The sequence below is a fragment of the Dermacentor variabilis genome, chromosome 1 (assembly GCF_050947875.1).
Source record: "Dermacentor variabilis isolate Ectoservices chromosome 1, ASM5094787v1, whole genome shotgun sequence".
Lineage (NCBI taxonomy): Eukaryota > Metazoa > Arthropoda > Arachnida > Ixodida > Ixodidae > Dermacentor > Dermacentor variabilis.
The window spans coordinates 226,143,598-226,165,438 of NC_134568.1; the positions used below are offsets into that span (position 1 = coordinate 226,143,598).

The 21,841-nt window shown below is 48.2% G+C and overlaps 1 protein-coding gene across 4 annotated transcripts in view; it reads right to left on the bottom strand.

Moving 5' to 3' along the window:
- The window catches only part of LOC142557868 (uncharacterized), a 60,840-nt gene that overhangs the window by 13,871 nt on the left and 25,128 nt on the right, over positions 1 to 21,841 (bottom strand). For 2 of the 4 annotated variants that reach the window (XR_012822894.1, XR_012822890.1), the window contains exon 1: positions 1,022 to 1,180. The exons of 1 other annotated variant lie outside the window; for it this stretch is intronic. The gene's annotated coding sequence lies outside the window, so the exon portion shown is untranslated. Of the gene's footprint in view, positions 1 to 571; positions 647 to 1,021; positions 1,181 to 21,841 lie in introns of those variants that run through there. One more of the 4 variants, XR_012822891.1, reaches the window with a different exon arrangement.

Here is a 21,841-nt window from a genome sequence, read left to right on the forward strand (position 1 = left end):
ATGTTTTGCCCAACACAAGGGTGGTGAGTTGATGTTAAACGTTACTTTGCGTGCACCACTGCTCTTTGCCTGCATAGCACACAAAACACAAAGGGAGAGGTGTTTGCTTGAGACGTTGCTGTGCGCCATATTTCATAGCCTCTGAGAGGGTTGAGCATTGTTACTGCCTCACATGGCACATCGCATCGTGGCAGATGGATTAAACATGAATTGGATTATGGGGCTGTACATTCCAAAACTACAATGGGATTATGAGGCAGGCCATTGGGGCGCAGTCCGGATTAATTTTGGCACCGTGGTGTTTTTAACGTGTCCCTAAATCAAAGTACGAGGGCGTTTTTTATTTCGCCCTCGTAGAAATGCGGCTGCCTCGGTCAAATCCGCGACCTCGAGCAATGCCATCGCACTGAAGTGTTGATATAACGTGCGACCGCTTCCGTTGGGTCGCCTAGACCGTGCGGTGCGCTTTAATTAATACGGCTCTGCTTCTGCGCGCCCTGCGTAAGTTGTCCACTAGACATATTTGCATGGTTTTACTTTTTAGAAATAGCAGAAACGCACCGTACCGTACCTTGAACTTATGTTTATCCAGCGTTTCCTTGCGTTCTCACGTCACCGCCCCCCCCCCCCCCACACACACACTTTGTATATGGGAACTGCGAGCGAAGAAAGACACTTGTTTCGCGACTGCGTCGGTTCTACTGGTTCTACCCATTCTCTGCCTCTTCTCCCCCCTCCTCTCTTCCATGCTAACTACCTTCCCTCTGGACTTGCTCGTTGTAGAAAGGTAAGCGCTTGCGGGGGGTCACGGATAATTACAGCTGTCAAGAGGCTAAATGGCAACGACCCGGGAGCTCCAGGGGGCATTGTGCACATTCGACGCGGTGCGGTCCAAACGAGTCCTTCGCGTCTCTTTTCTTCTCTGCCACTGAACCACTCCTCGACGCGGTGTGCCGGACAGCAGCAGTGGGAAAGTCGAAGGAAAAGGCAAAGAAAGCTTTGGTTTAATAAAAGCACTTACTGAAGTTGTTGATGCCGTTCCTCCTAACACGATCCAAAGTTCTCCACCATAGAATAAAGAACTTCTCTACTCGAATACTCACACCACAAACCACGAACGAACCGCCAGCGAAAGCATGCGAAAGTTTCAGATTTGACATTTGACGACAGAAAAGCGCGATTCACAGGGTTGCCAGATGGTACCAACAAACAATAGCCAAATGATCTTAAGAGGAAGCTTTAGCTCGAGTGCTCCTATCTAAATACATGTAAAAGTAGAATTCGTTTTTCTCGGCAACCACTGCACCAAATTTGACGAGGTTTGTTGCATTTAAAAGACAAAATTAAAATATAGTGACTATTGGTTTCGAATTTTTGAGTTAGGTCGTCAATTTTTTATTAAAAATTGACAAAAATCGTAAATTTTCAAAAAACGAAACTATCAAGTTTACAACTCTGTAACTCAACCACTAAATATGATAATACAATTGTGTGAATTGCATCTAATAGTACATCTAAAGCGGACGAAATTGATATGTTACACATGAATATAAAAAAATTTAATCGTAGGGAAATACAACTTTTGCAAAACCGTTGTAACCAACGTAACAAATTCACGTAAGATGTAAAATGACATATTGAATTTGTCCGCTTTGAATGATCTAATGGATGCCGTTTACAGAACCGCAATATCAGTTCTTGATGCAGAGCTATGAATTTGTAAACTTCGTGCTTCTATTTTTTTCAAACGGTCAAATATTTGAAAATCGTTTTAAGAAAATTTAAGTCCTAAATCGAAATTCCGCTTCAACAGTCACTAGAATTTAACTTTATCTTTCAAATGCAACAAATTTCATCAAAATCGGTCCAGGGGTTATCTCAGAAAAACGTTTTTGCGTTTTACATGTATTTGAATAGGCCGCGTCGGAGTTGGGCCCGAGCTAAAGCTTCCTCTTAATATCTAGCCATAGAAAAAGAAATTATCTAGCCCTAAAATACACTCTAAGAAAAGTTTGCACCCTTTGAGTCGTGTCTTGCCACACAACGATAATCGTCATCTGTCTTGTCCGCATTTCCTATTTTTAACGCCGCGAGCCCGGTACTTCCCAGTAACGAACGGCACGCGCGTTATCAGCATGACATAGTATTCCCGACAGGAAAGTAGCGGGCGCAGCGTTTTCAAGAAAGGAAACGCAAGCAAGGCAGATGACGATTATCGTTGTGTGCACTCTACACACTCTTAAAACGGTTGCACCCTTTGGGGTGTAAATTTGTCCCACAACGGTAATCGTCATCGGCCTTGCTTGCGTTTCCTTTCCTGAAAACTCGGCGCTCGCTACTTTCCTGTCGAGAAGCTGCGTTACACTGATAACGCGCATGCCGATCGTGACTGGGAAGTACCAGGCTCGCAGCGTTAAAGAAAGGAAAAGCGGGCCAGACAGATGATGATTATCGTTGTGGGACAAGATACGCCTCAAAGGGTGTAAATTTTTCTAAGAGTGTACACTCTTAAAAAGCTTGCACCCTTTGGGGTGCGTATTTGTCCCACACGATAATCGTCATCTGCCTTGCTGGCGTTTCCTTTCTTGAAACTCGGCTCCGGCTACTTTCCTGTCGAGAATGCTGTGTCACACTGATAACGCGCATGCCGTTCGAGACTGGGAAGTACCGGGCTCGGAGCGTTAAAAAAAGGAAACGCGGGCAAGACAGATGACGATTATCGCACTCTTGAAACAGTTTGCACCCTTTGGGGTGTATATTTGTCCCACAACAATAATCGTCATCTGCCTTGCTTGCGTTTTCTTTTTTTGAAAACTCGGCGCTCGCTACTTTCCTGTCGAGAATGCTGCGTCACACTGATAACGCGCATGTCGTTCGTGACTGGGAAGTACCGGGCTCGCAGCGTTAAAGAAAGGAAACGCGGGCAAGACAGATGACGATTGTTGTGGGACAAGATACGCCCCAAAGGGCGTAAAACTGTCCAAGAGTGTACACTCTTAGGAACATTTACACCCTTTGGGGCGTATCTTGAGCGCCGAGTTTTCAGGAAAGGTAACGCAAGCAAGGCAGATGGCGATTATTGTTGTGGGACAAATATACACACCAAAGGGTGCAACCGTTTTAAGAGTGTAGAACGGTTGCACCCTTTGCGGTGCATACACTCTTAGAAAATGTTACACCCTTTGGGGCTTATCCTGTCCCACAACAACACTCTTAGAAAATTTTACACCCTTTGGGGCTTATCTTGTCCCACAACAATAATCGTCATCTGTCTTGCCCGCGTTTCCTTTCTTTAACGCTGCGAGCCCGGTACTTCCCAGTCACGAACGGCACGCGCGTTATCAGTGTGACGCAGCATTCTCGACAGGAAAGTAGCGAGCGCCGAGTTTTCAAGAAAGGAAACGCAAGCTACACTTTTAAAAAGGTTGCACCCTTTGGGGTGTATATTTGTCCCACAACGATAATCGTCATCTGCCTAGCTTGCGTTTCCTTTCTTGAAAACTCGGCTCTGGCTACTTTCCTGTCGAGAATGCTGCGTCACACTGATAACGCGCATGCCGTTCGTGACTAGGAAGTGCCGGGCTCGCAGCGTTAAAGAAAGGAAACGCGGGCAAGACAGGTGACGATTATTGCTGTGGGACAAGTGTAAATTTTTCTAAGAGTGTTGTTGTGGGACAAGATACGCCCCAAAGGGTGTAAATGTTTCTAAGAGTGTGGTAGATATGCCCTCCAAAGGGTGTAAACTTTTCTTACACTCTTCACTCTTAGAAAATTTTACATCCTTTGGGGCGTATCTTGTCCCAAAACAATAATCGCCATCCGTGTTGCCCGCGTTTCCTTTCTTTATCGCTGCGAGCCCGGCACTTTCCAGTCACGAACGGCATGCGCGTTATCAGTGTGACGCAGCATTCTCGACAGGAAAGTAGCGAGCGCCGAGTTTTCAGGAAAGGAAACGCAAGCAAGGCAGATGACGATTATCGTTGTGGGACAAATACACACCCCAAAGGGTGCAACCGTTTTAAGAGTGTTAGGAAAATTACACCCTTTGTGGTTTATTTTGTCCCACAACGATAATCGTCATCTGTCTTCCCCGCGTTTCCTTTCTTTAACGCTGCGAGCCCGATACTTCCCAGTCACGAACGGCATGCCCATTGCGCTTACATCAAACGTATTAAAATTCATTGAGAGGCTTCTTCACCGTCGTATCATGAAATTTATTAATGATAATTCCATTCTTAGTCCCTGTCAAATTGGTTTCAGGGCAGGTTGCTCCATCTGGCATGCCCACGTCGACTTAGAAAGCCGAATACAACTCGCTCGACGTCATAAGCAATACGCTGCCTTAGTGACGCTCGATATCGCTAAAGCATACAACACTGTGGAGCACACTGTATTGATCAATCGATTAACTTCCTGTGGTGTTTCTGGGTATATAGTAGCGTGGATTCAGTCATTCTTAGGTGAAAGAGAATTCTATTGCTACGAAAGCGGCGTTTTTTCTTCTAAACACAAACAAACGAGAGGCATACCGCAAGGCTCAGTTCTTTCCTCGGTGCTTTTTAATATTCTCATGAGCACACTACCTTGTCATCAAGAAATAGCTACTTATGTTTATGCAGACGATATTGCGTTTTTTGCATCTGCAAAAGACATCCACACGCTATACCAACGACTGCAAACTTACCTTTATGATCTGGAGTGGTGGTTAGATGTTAGTCACTTCACACTCAATGCCAGCAAATGTGCTGTTCTCACTTTTCCGATATATGACATAGTGCACATTTCATTGTCTTACCACCTTCAAGACATACCACAGGTGGAATCCGTTAAATACCTCGGAATTATTTATAACGCCTCTCTCAACTGGCGTTCACACATAGATCATGTGACTGGAAAAGGTACCCATGCAATTGGCATATTGCGTAGGCTGAGCAGTCGTCGAATAGGATTGAGAAGAGATACACTCCTAATGATATATCGTATGTACGTTCGCCCTGTATTAGAATTTGGTTGCATGCTCTTCTCTGGAGCTCCAGCCTACATGTCCCGTCCTCTAATCCTCTTAGAAAGAGAAGCATTACGTCTGTGTTTAGGTCTTCCTAAATTTGTTGCAAATTCTATTCTTTATCTAGAATTCCATGTTCCTCCACTTTCGTGCAGGTTCCGGCTTTTGACGGTGCAGACGTTCTTAAGGATTTATGAATCATCGCTGCGTCATCCCCAAACAATCTTTATTTCACAACCTGCATTGTTTTTCGGTGTCATCTGTCCGCGACTACATACTCCGCAAATTATATTTGTGCAAAAATTACTTGACTCATTGGGCGTGCGCATATGCGATGTACTTCTATTCCCGACAGAGCTGTTGCAACGGATATTCAATTTGATGACATTTTTCCTAATAATGCAAAATTACTTCCACACCGTATTCTAGATGGTATATACGAGATCATCTGAAAAACCTTCAAACAAACGTTGTAATTGCTACAGATGCTTCACAATGTGAAGAAAAGTCAGGTGTAGGAATATTTTCCCCGATTCTCGATTGGACATTTTCTCTTCGGCTGCCAGATTTCGTACTGATCTTTTTAGCCGAATTCATGGCCGTGGTGCTGGCATTATGCAAATTAGGACCATCAATTACGTCAGCCGTGATAGTCACTGATTCGTTATCATTGTGCGCATCCCTTACTGCTTCTAGTGATTCTTGCGTGATGAGGACATTTCATTCATTGGTACCTGGTTACTTGAGAAGCGTGCGTTTGATTTGGGTGCCTGGCCATAAAGGACTAATCATTTATGAAATTGCAGACTCTCTAGCCAAGGCATCGATAAGTGGCCTGATTCTCCCTTGCTGCCCTTTGATTGATTATGTTACTGCTGCTAGATTTCGCAGGAGTATCATTATACAGACAGTATCAGGCTCCGCAATTACTAACTCTGTGGATTACGGACATCTCCTACACCCTTGGAACAGAGATTTTTGCCGAACACGAAAAATTGAAGTGTCCATCACGAAGCTGCGCTGCCGTATACCTGCATTGAACTTCTACTTCCACAGGTCTGGTCTGGTCCCCTCACCATTATGCTCATTCTGTGGCGAAGCGGAGACAATAGACCATTTCTTGTTGTCTTGCCGACGTTTTTCTATTATAAGAAAACGACTACTCGAAATCCCGCTTCGCTCTATTGGTCTAACTTTATCAGTGCGTGTGATCCTATCTTTTGGAGCCTCCATTATTGGGTTCAGCCACAGAAATGTTTCCTTGGCAATCTAAAATTACCTCATTGAAACCAATCGATTTCCGTATTAGATTGATCGTTCTCCCTCCCAACCATAGTTTTCTTTTATTTCTTATCTATTATTATTATTATTATTATTATTATTATTATTATTATTATTATTATTATTATTATTATTATTATTATTATCCTATACCCGGTTTTCATCTGATTATTTCTTTTTTTCTCCAAACACAAAACGTTTACTTTTAAACTCCAACGCTCAAATTGTTAACTCCCTTGTTATCATTATTATTTTTATGCACCTAATTGAACCACCCGATTCTTGGCCAATCCCCCACTGTGGGTATGTGCCACGCCCACTCAGGACAACAACAACAACAACAACAACTACTCGGCCACGCTACCCGGCCTTGGGCTCGGTTCTCCCCTGTTGGCCGCATTCTTCCCCGCCTCTGGACTGTTTTCCTTTACTTCTTTTTTATTTTCCCTTAGCCCGAGTCGGCAGAGGCTATATCAGCTTGTCGTTGGAAGTAGGCATGCGCGTTTGCTCTAACAAGCTTTAGAAGAATGAATCCCTTACATTGCTTGTTCGTTCGCACTCAAATTTCGCAATGACGTCGCATTCTTTCTTGTGTTTTTCACAGAGTGTTTAATTAGTATTTCTGCTTGGCATGGTTCATGCGAAAAGGCACCTCCAACCCAGCCGAACCGGATCAGCTGCGAACGAACTAGTTTAACAGCAATGCAAGGCGTTTTACCAATGCGGACAAACAAAAATTGTGGCCTTTTAGCAAAACGCGAGTTGAAACCACGTGCAAACTCATTAAAAATGAAAAAAAGTCCAGAGTTGCAGTCTGGGGCTTCTGCAGTCTTCATCGACTGTGGCAGCATGCAAAATGCTTGTTATTAACGTAGTTATGTACTTAGTGCAATATATTTTATGCTATCTAACAAAAAAAAAAAAAAAACGTGGATCCAAAGTTCAGTCGGCAACTAAAGCCGGCCCGATGCATTGGCGGCTTGTCGCACCGACGAGTGTTTGGCGCGCTCGGCGCCCAGCCATGCTCCGACGGAGGCCGAGCCCGTGTGGTGCCGATGTAGCTGGAAGTAAACGTCGGGCCGACTGTTTTTGGAAGGCAGGTGGCCAGATGAAGGTGGCTTCCGACTATTTCTCAACAATCGGCCAAGCATCGGCAGTCGGCTAGGGTTGCTTGGGACGGCGTTGGCCACACGAATTGCGGACGCCGTAGTAGGACGCTTTGGCGGACACCGTAGTGGCGCGTTGCCGGCACTCGTGTGTCTTGAAAGCGATCTGCGACGTGGCCTAAGTCCGCGCCCGCCTGGGCCTAATCTTCAAAGCGATCTGCGATGTTTACCGAGTGCGCGTAGCGCCGGCAGCTTCGTATGCGCTGTGTTTTCGACGTTTCGTTCGCGCTGAAGCGACACATGCATGGAGGTGAATTCGCTTGCTGCTGCCGCATTTCCGCATTTCCGCACTCAGAATTTTCACATCGAGTTTCCGCGCTCATCGGGCGAGATGTGTTCATGTTTTCCTGTGCGCGCATGACACCACGCTGGTTAATTTAGTTAAAACGCGTTGCCGGGCTAGTTGGTTTGAATCCACGATAGAACGTGTAAGCGCGACTGAACAAAGACGTAGGAAGAAGCAGAGACACAAAGACAGCGCTGTCTCTGTGTGTCTCTTTCTAGGTCCTTGTTGAGTCACGCTTACACATTCTATCATTATTCATTTACTTAGTAAGCGAATGTTTACAAGATTATACGGCCGATCAGTGGCGTAGCTAGGTCGTCTGGCACCCGGGGCCCATAGGTCTTCTGTCACCCCCCTCCCCGGAAGTAGCCGGCGGAAAGAGGGGTGTCTTCAGACGTATCTGACACCCCCCCCCCCCCTCACTGGCCCCTTGCACCCGGGGCCCACGGCCCCCCGGCCCCCCCTGTTGCTACGCCACTGCGGCCGATAGAACTACTATCCTTACTTCGTACAGCTATCTACTAATTTGCGATCGCAATCGGTGCTTCGCCTTTCGGGCGGAACCACGAATTTTTTGTTACAATGAACCGAATAATTTATTTTCCGATTCACTCAAGACGTTATTGGCATTTACTGAGCCACGTTATAGCTAACTGAAGTTCACGCCTCGCTGTACCCGAGGCATTTTTCTGTAGGAGTCGGGCAAAATATTGCCAGCTCCAACCTCCAGGATCAGCTTCGGCTGTTCACGATTGTGCCCAAGAGGTGGTCCGACCACAAGGCATTGAAATATGGATGCATTTCCTAAGTTTGATTAATAAAATAAACATGTTGTTTCTCTCCCGCTATCTCGCTTTCTTATTGAATTTACTCGAAAGCAGCTCGATGCTGAGTAATCAAATGCTGCCGCTTGGAGGCATACTCCATGGTCTCTGGAGAAAACTTGAAACCTTCTCGCGTTTTCCTCGTGCGAAGAAGCGGTAGTTGTGACTGCAATTCACCTTTGAGTGGGAACAAACGAAACGACCTGCTGACCCATAACAGAAGAGGTGAATTGAAGTTGCCAACTGAATTACGGAGCTGGCTGCTGCTATTCACAGGTTTATAGACGTTATATATATATATATATATATACATAAGCTAACTATTTTGGTCTCGGCACGCAGTACTTTTAATTTGCAATAGCCACGATCATCACATTACCGTTCCGTATCGAGCAACCCGTACAGCTAAAACGTTTTTGGTCGACGCGGTACGGTAAAACGGATCGGTAATACCATAGCGTATACCGTACTTTCCGTAGCACTGCTAAAAGACCCTAATATAAAAACGTGTACGTAAGTTTCTGTGAATGCAGGCACGAATGCGTGTGTTGCCAAATTTCCAAAGGGGGGCTGTGTACCTTACTTTCAGTGCGACTTGGGAAAAAAATAAATGTAATTGCACTAGGGAACACACAAAATCGATTTATATGGGTCGCGCACGGCTGTCATGAAATACAAAGTAAACCCCTTTGTCTGACAAATCCAAGCACTATACATCAGAATAGGAAGCCAGTAAAACACTATATATACCTTTACAAACTTGCAAGAACTCTTTGTGCAAAAATAAAATATGGGCGTAACAGTACCACAAGCACCTATTATGTTTATCGAACGCAGTTTTTTTTTTCTCATCACAGCTGGAAAATACGCGTGAGCAAACTACAATGTAATGACTTAAGAAGAACAAAGAGGAATTACAATGATGATAAAGTACGTGCATACAAAAGGTAAGCCATAATCGCAATTTCTAGTACGCACAAAATTTAAAGGAGAAAAAAATTGTCGCAGGAGTACGGTATGAAAACCGGTAACTTATCATCCTGACGTTGGCAAGGCAATCACTCACTGACCTTTGGTGGGCAATTGCCTTCTTCACCGCGGACGACAGTGGCGTAGAAAGGGGGGGGGGGGCGTGAGCCCCGGGTGCCAGCAACCAGGTGAGGGGGGGGAGGTTGTCATATACGTCTGAAGACCCCCCTCTTTCCGCCGGCTTGACTGGGCGTAAATGGCAAAGAATGCTCCGGTAACCAGCAGCCCGAGCTCACGTACCCGATGTACCAGATGTGTAGTGCCGCACAATTGTCGGCTGCAGCTTTATCATAATCTTACGTAATAATTGAACGAATGTGTGGACGAATGAATAATTAAACGAATGTGTGAACGAATGAATTATAACGTGAGAAAGACTGAGGAAGCAGTAAAAAATGGACGCAGCCTGAAACAGTGAGAAGGAAACTAGGCATCGGACAAACCAAGAAGTCGTTGATGATGATATGTGGTTTTTAATGGCGCAAGGGCCAGTTATGGCCAAAGAGCGCCATGAAAAATGGTAATTTAAAGGATTTATTGTGAATGGTGTGGACAGTGAATTCATTATGGTAGGTGTGACATGGCTGTATAAGGGCCTAACAATTTTAGCTGTAAATGGCGTAAATATATAGCTAGTAAAATAATGACACTGATTAGTTATGGACATGGACGATGGAAGTTGTGTTTTGATAAAAAAAACATACGAAAACGAAACAACAGTTACACTAGAGCATCAAGACGGCCCTCGAATACAAGGGCTGGTAATCACGTGTTAAAATTTCCTGGCCAAATTATTTTCATAGTGTCGGTTTCGGCTAAGAAATCTAAGACTATTTGCAGTTTAAAAAGCGGTTCATCACTAAAAAAAATGCAGGGTGAAGAGGTCTATTTTCCCGATATGCAGAAGGGAAATACTTTTTCCTCTCTGTTTCTATTGTAGGGCACTGGATAAGAACACGGAGGACCGTCAAGCTATCGCCGCACCTACTACAAGTAGGAGAATCCCCCCCAGTCAAGACGTAGGAGTGAGTACTGTACGTGTGTCCTATGCTTTATAATCGGCAAAGAAGTACTTCCTTGTACCGTGCTGTTTTGTCACTTATCCAATTCCGCAGTTTTGGTTTTATAATGTGTAACTTATTCAATGTTTGTGTATCCCACTCTGCTTGCCAATGATTCCTCAATTTACGGCGCAGAAAGGGCTTCAGGTCTAAGGCAGGAATGGGGATATTTCCATCTGTGTCTCACTGACGCAGTGTTTTCGTCAGCAGCTACGTTTCCTTTTATACCTTTATGGCCAGGTACCCAGCATAGGATAATCGCTTGGTTGCACATATATGCGGAGCACAACAAGCTATACAGCTCATTCAAAACGGGATTCTTATACTTTCGTAAGCTAATTACGGCTCTCACGACACTTAATGAGTCTGTAAAGAGAACAGCCTTAGCGACATTTCTGCGCCTTATGTGTTTAATAGCCGAAAGTATAGCGTATGCTTCTGCCGTAAAGATACTGGTGTGTGGGTTTAGTGCCCCAGATGTTGAAAAGGAGGGTCCGAGAGCTGCGTAAGCAACACCAGCAGCAGACTTCGAAGCATCTGTGTAATATTCGTCACAGGAACACTTCTCTTTAAGTTAAAGAAAATGTGATTGTATGTGAGCCTCAGGTGCTTGTTTCGATAATTCTAAGAAAGTGATGTCACATTGGATCGCTTGCCACTCCCAAGGCGGTGGAAGCCGAATGGGGGCCATTAAGACATTCTCTAAAAGAGGGGACCCCTGTTTTATCTGAGAGTGCTTCCAACCGAAGAGACAGAGGTGGCCGGACACCTGGGCGGTTACGGAACAGCCTGGCTGTGGACGAGTCGTGAATAATTGAATGACATGGATGATCCAAAGCTGATTTTACCTTCAAGACATACGAAAGACTTAAATATGTCCTTTGGTAGTATAGCGACCATTCATTAGATTCGACGTAAAGGCTTTGCACAGGACTAGTTCTAAAGGCGCCTGTTGCAAGGCGGATGCCTAAGTGGTGGACAGGATCTAGCATTTTTAGAGTGCTAGGTCCAGCAGAGTTATAGACTATGGCCCCATAGTCAAGGCGTGTTAATATTATACTTTTGTACAACTTTATTAGGCATCTCCTGTCGCTTCCCCAAGCTGTGCGTGACAACAGCTTCAGCAGATTCATAGTCTTGAGGCACTTTGCCTTAAGATACTTCAGGCGTGGCACAAAAGTTAGCTTACTGTCTAGAAGGATCCCTAAGAATTTGTGTTCACAGCTCACAGATAACCGTTCTCCATTGAGATTGATTACGGGGTCCGCCAGTATACCTCTCTTGCTAGAGAAGAGGACGCACGTACTTATTTGCGGGTTTAGCTTAAAACCATTTTCGTCGGCCCACTTAGACAATTTATTTATGCAAAGCTGTACTTGTCGTTCACAGATACTTAGATTACATGATTTAAAACCTATCTGGATGTCATCCACATATACAGAATAAAACATACTACGTGGTATGGCAGTCTGGATCGAGTTCATTTTGACAATAAAAAGAGTGCAGCTCAGCATACCTCCTTGTGGAACACCAGCCTTTTGCGTAAATGGACGAGACAGAACGTTACCAACTCTAACACGGAGCATGCGGTTAGAGAGGTAACTCTGAATCACGTGCAGCAAGTTGCCTCGAACTCCCATTTCAGACAGATCACGGATGATTCCAAAGCGCCAGGTTGTGTCGTATGCCTCCTCCATATCTAAAAATACTGACAGGAAAAACTGTTTGTGGACAAAGGCATCACGGATATTTGTCTTGTTGTGCCATTACCACAAGCCCGGATTCCGAATCTGCAAGATGCAGAATTTATCCTGCGAGCGCCCTTTGGACAAACCCGGGGCTGCGCCGAAAGGCACAGCGCCCTAATTCTCCCTTGACAAGTCAAGATGCTGAGCCGTCAGGCAGTGGTGTCCTCCGGAGAAGCATCGGCGGGCAACATGTTCAAACGTGTCGCCAAGTGCCAGACAGCCCGGCGCCGTACCTCCCCTTGCCTGGAGGTCACCGCGCCCGCCAACTTTGAACGGGGTGGCCAGCGTGGTCGCTGGTTGGACCTCTCCGACGACCGTCGAGTGCTCACTTTGTATTGGGCCGTTTGAGTGACAATGGTTTCTGGGGGCTTATAAGCCGCGGCGCGCCGCCTGGAAAACCGGATCCGCCGACCCACCGGGAGCAGAGTGCCGCTCTCGACTGGAGTGAGATGTGTCACGCGTTTTCGCCGGACGTCGCCGTGCGGGAACAGTCGCGTTTGCTGTGAGCTCTCGGCCCCAGTGCCGATCCCTTCATGTCCTGTATAATGACCTGTATATAGTGTATAAAGTCCCTTTTGTTATTCTCACCGACGCCTGACTCGGAGTCTTCGCTACCAACGCTCTGTCACGAAACGGGTGACGAGCGCTACGGGACCACCTCAAAGTCGTAACAGTGGATGGCAGCTACGGGATTGACCGGCATCAGCTACCTCGGCGCGGTGAGTACCTGAAGTTTACCTCAAACACCAGACTTTCTCTGACACAGGTTATAGTAGCTTAGGGAAGGATTTGGTGTTGCATTGTGTTAACCTTGTGTGTTTCAAGCCTAGTGGGAGTGTTTTGAAAACCAGGGGATGCTGAGGGGGTAAACAGGGCAGTGTGTGAAATACTTGCATATGTCTTACTAGTAGCATTATAGTAGCGTACGGCAGGTATATTCAAAAAGGGTAAACAGCAGGAGGACAGTGTGCACGATGGAGAAGTACAAGGTCAAAGAACTTCTCCAAATTTGTGAGGAGTTGGGCATTGAGTTGGGCTCAACCAAAAGAAAGAATGCGATCCTTGAGGTCATGAGGACTGGGGACGTAACGGCTGAGGAAGCCGAAGAGGCCTGGGCGGATATCAATGAACGTCGGGAGCGGCAGGCAGAAAAGGAACGTCGCGAGGAGGAAAAGAGGGAGAAGGAACGTTGCGAGGAGGAAAGGAAAGAAAAGGAACGTCGGGAGTGGCAGGCAGAGAGGGAACGTCGCGAGCACGAGCTTAAAATGAAAGAGTTGGAGACCCGAAATAACTCGCCGGCGCCTAGTCTCACTTCTAACGTTCCAAGAATACGCGATCAACTTCCACCCTTTGTCGTCGGAGAGGATATGTCCAAATACCTCGTGAAATTTGAGCACGTGTGCGAACGGAATAGCATTGAGCGATCCCTCTGGGCACAGAATCTGTTAGCCTTGCTTCCTGGCGAGGCATCAGACGTAATAACTTGCTTATCGAAAGAGGCGTTTGAGAGCTACAGTGATGTGAAGGAAGCGCTACTGCGGAAGTACAAATTGTCGCCCGAAGCTTTCCGGCAGAGGTTCCGGTATGCAAAAAAGGGCAAGGAGTCGAATGTTGACTTCGCGTTTCGTCTAAAAGCCGACCTGGTGGAATGGCTGAAGGGCGAAGAGGTTTACGACGACCGCGACAAAATCGTCGAATGCATCGCGTTGGAGCAGTTCTACCGTTGCATTGATGAGGATGTCAGGCTCTGGCAGCAAGATAGGCTAAAGGAGGTTAAGCTAAACAAGGCAGCAGAGTTAGCGGAAGAGTATTACACCCGCCGCAGCTTGCACAGCAAGGCAGTGCGCGTAGAAAAAGCAGATAGGAGAGATGGGTTTTCCGGGAAGCCCGACGAACGGAAGCAAATCACGCGTCGCGAGTTTCGGAAAGACGAGTCCCTTACCAAAGAAACTGTAAGGGAAGGACAGAATACATCTCAGAATGCTAACGATGGTCCCAAGCAGCGAAACGATACGACGCGTTCTTTTGAAAAACGGAAGCCGTTAACTTGCTACAATTGCAAAAAGCAAGGGCACATCGCTGCGAGCTGCCCAGAGAAAATTGCTTTTGCAACAATACGGGAAACTAACAAAAACATACGACTCTTGGAGCCATATATGCGGGAAATTAAGGTAAACGGCAAGAAGTGCCGAGCACTTCGGGACTCTGCAGCAACTATGGACGTTGTCCACCCGTCTTTCGTCTCCTCGAATGATTTTACGGGAGAGTGCGCTTGGATACGGCAAGTGGCCGAGGAGGAGAGTGTCTGTTTACCGATCGCAACGGTTATCATTGAAGGAGAGTTTGGGAAACTTAACACAGAAGCCGCTGTGTCTGCCGCCCTCCCGGAGCACTTTCCCTACCTCTTCTCAAATAGCTCGGAACAGCTGCTGAAGGATCAGGGCAAATCATTCTTTGCCGACGTGGCGTACATGGCCCTCACGCGATCCAAAGCGCGCCAGCTGTCGAGGGAACTTGACTTTGAGTCGGTGAGCGAACAGAGGTGCGGCACACGGACTGATCAAGGTAACTTGAGTGGCGAGCAGGCACGGGAGAGGCAGAGCGCGGAGGCTAGCCTGGTCGAGCGTGTCCTGGAAGTGACTGGGAGTGACGCGTTCCGTGCTAGCCGCGATATGGACACGACGCCGCAGTTAGGCGACGCATGCTCCATACTCGCTCCGGTTTCCGCCAGCTGGCAGGAGCTAGCTGCAGTTGAAAGAGAAACTCTGATTCGCGAGCAAAAGGAAGACTGTTCAATAGCCGATCTGATGAAGAGCGTCAAACTGGGAGTGAAAAAAAAGAGGGTTTCATTTTACGAGGAATCTGGCTTATTGTACCGCCGCTACACGGATAAGCAGGGTCGCAAATATGAACAGCTTCTGATTCCTCGGAAATATCGCCGACAGTTACTGGAACTCTCGCACGAAAACGCGTGGGCAGGGCATCTTGGCTTGAAAAAGACCAAGGCTAGAATAGCTCAGGAGTTTTATTGGCCGTATTGTTGGAAGGATGTCGAACAATTCGTGCGCTCTTGCGACACCTGCCAGAGAATCGGCAAATCCACTGACAAGTGGAAGGCACCGATGAAGTTGGTGCCAGTCATATCCGAACCTTTTCGGCGACTAGTAATCGATATTGTGGGCCCTCTGCCAGAATCAACGAACGGTTGTAGGTATGTTCTGACCGCCCTGCGTGTCGCGACCAAGTTCCCCGAGGCAGTACCTCTTAAGGAGCTAAATTCCTCCCAGGTCGTGGACGCTCTGCTCTCAATATTCGCACGCGTCGGGTTCCCTTCCGAGATTCAGTGCGACAATGGCAGCGTCTTCACCAGCTGCCTAACTTCTACTTTTTTGGAAAGATGAGGCATTAAGGTAGTGCACAGTTCCATCCATCACCCGCAATCTAACCCAGTAGAGCGTATGCACTCGGTGCTGAAGCGAATATTGAGAGCCCTGTGCTTTGAGCGTCACTGTGACTGGGAGGCCTGCATTCCCGCCGCTATGTTCGCCTTGAGATCGGCTCCCCATGAGAGCACCGGCTTTAGTCCCGCGGAGCTTGTATATGGCCGGAGCCTAAGAACTCCGTTGCGCATGCTGCGAGAGTCTTGGGAAGGCAGTGACGACGACCCAAATGTAGTCTCGTACGTCCTTGACCTCCTCCAGAGGCTCGGGAAAACCAAAGATATTGTAGAAAGCCACATGAAGGCGGCGAAAACCTTGTCAAAGGAATACTACGACAAGTCAGCAAAAAAACGCACCTTCGAAGAAGGTAGCCAAGTGATGTTGCTGCGACCGTCGAAAAAAAACAAGCTCGAGGTTCATTGGGAGGGGCCCGCAAAGGTTGTAACTAAGCTTTCCGATACCAACTACGAAGTTAAATTAGGGAAACGGCCCAACAAAATTTACCACAGTAACTTGATGAAACCCTACATTCAGCGTCGCGCGATTATAAGCATGACGATAAATGCTGACGATGAGGAAGGGGCCGAAATCCTGACGACGGCTGATATGAAGGTATGTGGTTTAGAGCTAATGGTGGAACAGCTGACGTTGGAAGCGCGTCTAAGTGCCGCCCAAAAGGAGGACTTAAAGGGAATCATTTCAGAGTTTAGGGAGGTTTTTTCGAACCGTCCCGGAAGAACAACGGTCCTAGAGCATGACATCGAGTTAACCTCTGATCAACCGATCCGCAGTAAACCGTACCGTTGTTCGCCCGTGCAGAAAAAAATCATGGCTGAGGAGATTCAGCGCATGCGTGACTTGGGGGTTATAGTACCAAGTGAGAGCGACTGCACGTCGCCCTTGATACTAGTCCAGGCTCCAGGAAAAGATCCTAGGCCATGTGTCGATTATCGGCGTCTGAACGCGATAACCCGAGATCAGACTGTTTGGATCGCACCGCTGGTACGATCTGTTGGGAACTCGGCGCTGACGCCCGTGGTTGTACCTGGGTCGCAAGCCCCAAGGGTAGCGTTGGCCTGGCGGCCTGGGGTACAACTGGAAGCATCCGAAGGTCCCGGCAAAGCATGAGTCGACTGGTAACAACGAAACAACTTGTTTATTTTAACATCGCAAAGAGTTGGCGGTCAGGTTTGACCGAAGTAGAGAGACGGGAGAGCACTTCACTCAACAGAAGAAATCGGAGCCCTCCTTTTGGCGTCCGGGGGCAGCTGTTTTTATACTCTCGCAGTTGAGGGCAAGAAGGAACCCCTCAAAAGACGAGCACGTGAATGTACAATGGGCTAATGGTGACGCACACTGTCGTAGCGCTGCCGTAGCACCATGTCGAGCACGATCTCGTAGCACCCTGTCGTAGCGCTGCCGTAGCACCATGTTGAGCACGATCTCGTAGCACCCTGTTGTAGCGCTGCCGTAGCACCATGTCGAGCACGATCTCGTAGCACCCTGTTGTAGCGCTGCCGGTCGGGCACAATGACTGTAATGAGGGGATGATCCCTGCTTTCGCATCGCCTCGTTCGGGCACAATGACTGGAATGAGAGGGTGATCCTTTGCGGTCGCATCGCCGCAGTCGCGCCTGGAAACACCTGCCGATGAGCGTTGCGGCGACGACGATCGGGCCAAAATGTCTGCCGCCCCGCCGCAGTCGCGCCGGCAAAACCACGTGTCGCAGGCGAAACGCAACAGACCGCCCCGCCGGGGGAAGGAGATCCCGATGGACAGGGGACTGCATCCGCTGTCCGGAGGGATGTCGCTCGATGATGCTCATAACCGAAGTCGGGCGTCCCTCGACGTTTCTTGAGCGCAGCGCACAGAGAAGGCCTCGTTCTCTCGTTCAGGTTCGCACGGGACACTGCAAAGTGACTTCGGGAGAGTTCACATTTTTGTTCTCGTTCCCGGCAAGCGTTAGAACTACGCTGAAACTCAACCGCTCAGTCAGCAAGCACGGCACAACCCTCACTAAGCCCTGCCAGGCTCTTTCCCCTTTTTATACCACTGCCTAGTTCCTTACAGTAGTCTAGCATCACTCAGAACGCGTCCACAAATTGAAAAATTGCACTAGAAAGCATATCGTCACTTTGAAACACTAAACAAAAGCAATATGTTAAAAAAAATCCTGCCTCAGGAAGAAAAACATCAGTAACAAACAATTTTGAGGCTGATTCCTACGTTAGGGGCTTCGACTTAAGCCATCGGCGTTACCGTTGAGACTCCCCTTTTTGTAACGCACCTCAAAGGAATATTGTTGTAAAGCGAGGCTCCAGCGCAGGAGGCGGCCATTTTTGGGAGAGATGGTCTGCAGCCATTGGAGAGGGCAGTGATCCGTCTCAATGATAAACCTCGAGCCGGCTAGATAGCATGACAATTTCTGAACGGCCCACACGAGACATGCACACTCTTTCTCGGTGGCGCTATACGCCTGCTCACGACTGGTCAGCTTACGACTAGCATACAGGACGGGGTGTTCTACTTCTCCCTTTTCCCGTTGGCACAGTACAACGCCCATGCCTCGCTCACTAGCATCGCACTGAACAATGAACCCTTTTGTATAGTCTGGCGATCGTAGCACAGGCTGGTTTGTTAGGGCACTCTTTAGGGCGCTAAAAGCGCTTTCCTTTGTCTCGTCCCAGACGACTGTTTGAGGCTCTGTCTTTCTTAGAGCATCCGTCAGGGGAGCCGCGATATCAGAGTACCTAGGGATGTACCTCTGATAGTAGCCGGCGACACCCAAGAACGACCGAATATCGGTCTTGGTGCGCGGTTGCGGAAAGTCTGGCACAGCGGCCACTTTTATTTCAGAGGGGCGGCGACGACCCTGACCAATCACGTGACCGAGGTAGACAACCTCGGCCTGTGCTAACTGGCACTTAGGAGCCTTGACTGTCAAGCCCGCTTCGCGCAGGCGGGTTAGCACTGCCCGCAAGTGTGTCATATGCTCAGACCAGGATGCGGAGAATATCGCTACGTCGTCTAGATACGGTAAAGCGAATTCTTGCTGTCCCCGCAACACTTTATCCATGAGACTTGAAAAACAGTATGGCGCGTTCTTCAAACCAAAACTCAACACTTTAGGACGGAATGTTCCCATTGGTGAAATGAACGCCGCATACCTACTAGCCTCTTCTGTAAGTGGAACCTGCCAATAACCCCTGACAAGATCTAGGGTAGAAATAAACTGAGCGCTACTAACTTTCTCAAGGCGCTCCTCGATGTTAGGGATCGGATAAATTTGATCCTTAGTGATGGAATTAAGCCTGCGGTAGTCGACGCAAGGACGAGGTTCCTTGCCCGGTACCTCAACTAAAATCAAAGGGGAGGTATAATCACTCTCACCTGCCTCAATAACACCGAGCTGTAGCATTTTCTTTACCTCAGCCTCCATAATATCGCTCTGGCGGGGTGACACCCGATACGCCTTGGATCGTACTGGCTCTGCGGAGGTAAGTTCTATATCATGAGTAAGTACAGAAGTCCTACCAGGCCTCTCAGAGAACAGACCTTGAAACTCTTGTAATAGCTGGTGTAGTTCGGTTTTCTGCTCGGGCGACAGCGGTGCTTTACTGATAAGGTCACTAATGACTTGACCGGTGTCTTCCCTGTTCGTCACTGAGCCTAGTCCCGGAAGCTCGACCGGAAGCTCTTCAGGAACGTTTACCATCATGCACACCACTGCTTCCCTTTGTCTATAAGGTTTGAGCAGATTACAGTGGTAAACTTGCTGTGCTTTCCGCTTTCCTGGCAGACTTACCACGTAGTTAACGTCCGACAGTTTCTGAACAATTCGTGCTGGGCCCTCCCACTGCACGTCTAGTTTGTTGTTTAGCGATGTGCGCAATATCATGACCTCATCGCCCACCTCAAAACGACGGGCCCTGGCTGTCCGATCATAATAAACCTTGGCCCTCTGCTGGGCCTTTGTCATTGCTTCACCTGACAACTCCTGTGCCCTTCTTAAGCGTTCGAGGAGCTTAAGCACGTACTCCACCACGACTGGGTCGTCGCCCCTACCTTCCCACGATTCTCGAAGCATGCGAAGCGGAGATCGAAGCGAGCGACCGTACACCAGTTCAGCTGGCGAAAACCCCGTAGCCGCATGCGGCGCGGTCCTTAAAGCAAACATCACCCCAGGCAGACACAGCTCCCAGTCAGTTCGATGTTCAAAACACAACGCTCTCAACACGCGCTTCATGACGGAGTGGAGCTTCTCAACGGAATTCGACTGTGGGTGGTACACTGAGCTGTGTAACAGCTTTACCCCACACCTTTCGAGAAAAGTTGTCGTCAAAGCGCTAGTAAACACTGTGCCCTGATCTGATTGGATTTCCGCAGGGAAACCAACTCGCGCAAATATGGACAGTAGTGCATTAACTATCTCAACTGAGCTGAGTTCTTTAAGCGGCACTGCTTCAGGGAACTTTGTCGCTGGGCAGATCACAGTCAAAATGTGTCTGTACCCTGTGGCTGTTACCGGCAGAGGTCCCACAGTATCAATAACGAGCCGTCTAAAAGGCTCCGTAATGATAGGTACCAATTTCAACGGCGCCCTCGATTTGTCCCCTGGTTTGCCCACCCGCTGACAAGTGTCACATGTCCTCACGAAATGGTCTGCGTCCCGATAACACCCTGGCCAATAGTACTCTTGCAAGAGACGGTCCTTAGTTTTCTTAACTCCAAGGTGTCCGGACCACGAACCCCCGTGTGACAAGCGCAACAGATCCTGACGATAGCATTGAGGCACGATCAGCTGATCGAACTTAACTCCTCTGCGGTCTAGATACTTCCGGTACAGGACTCCACCTCTTTCCACAAAACGCGCAGTTTTCCTGGCGATACCTTCTTTGACATTGCAGCGCACGTTTTCCAGGCTGCCATCCTTTTTTTGCTCGGCTATCAAAGCCGTCCGGCTGACTTTTAGCAACCTATCAAGTCCGTCTGACGTAGGCGCGAGGAGCAAATCAGTAGATAGCTCTTCTAACTTTCCCGCGTCGGGCGTTTCCTCTCCAGTATCTGGCGCCTTTAACGTTACAGACTCAAGTTTATTCAGTTCGGGCGTGCTCGGAATATCAGCTTGCTGCGCCTCTGACCCTTTTTCGTTGTTTGATAACGTCGGCCCCGCAACTACCGCCTTTGCAGCGAACTCCCGAACCTTCGATCTGGTTAAGGCCTGAACACTAGCTTCACCAAACAAAAGCCCCTTCTCGCGCAGGAGGTGATCGGACCTGTTTGAAAATAGGTACGGGTACTGGGGGGGCAGCATAGATGACACTGCCGCCTCCGTCTCAAGCGCTCCGAAAGGTCCTTCAATAAGCACTTTTGCTACCGGCAGACACACGCTATGAGCTTCCACGGCTTGCTTGATCCATGCGCACTCGCCCGTGAACATATGGGGTTCTACGTAAGACGGGTGAACTACATCCATCGTAGCTGCGGAATCGCGAAGCACTCGGCACTCTTTCCCGTTCACGAGGAGGTCTCGCATGTAAGGCTCGAGAAGCTTCATGTTCTCGTCAGTGCTGCCTATTGAAAAAAAACACAACTTTTGGTGTTGTTTCCGGACACTGCGCCGAAAAGTGACCCGGCTTCTGGCACGTATAACAAACGCGCGCTTGCCTCATCTCGAACCGCTTTCTGCGTTCGGCTTCGGCCGTCTCTTTACGTTTGGTCGGACTGCTTTCACTCGCATCCTCACTACGCGTGCTCCCCTTTGCTCTCATGGGTGTGAACTTCGGCCTCTCAAACTTCGAGCCAAATTCACCCTTTTGACCGTCCTTAGCTCCGCGAGCTCGACGCGTCACAAACTCCTCGGCTAGCTCAGCGGCTCTAGCCACCGTACTCACGTCTGGCCTATCCAAGACCCAGTACCGCACGTTCTCCGGTAACCGACTATAAAACTGTTCTAGCCCGAAACACTGCAGAACTTTATCGTGGTCACCGAACGCTTTC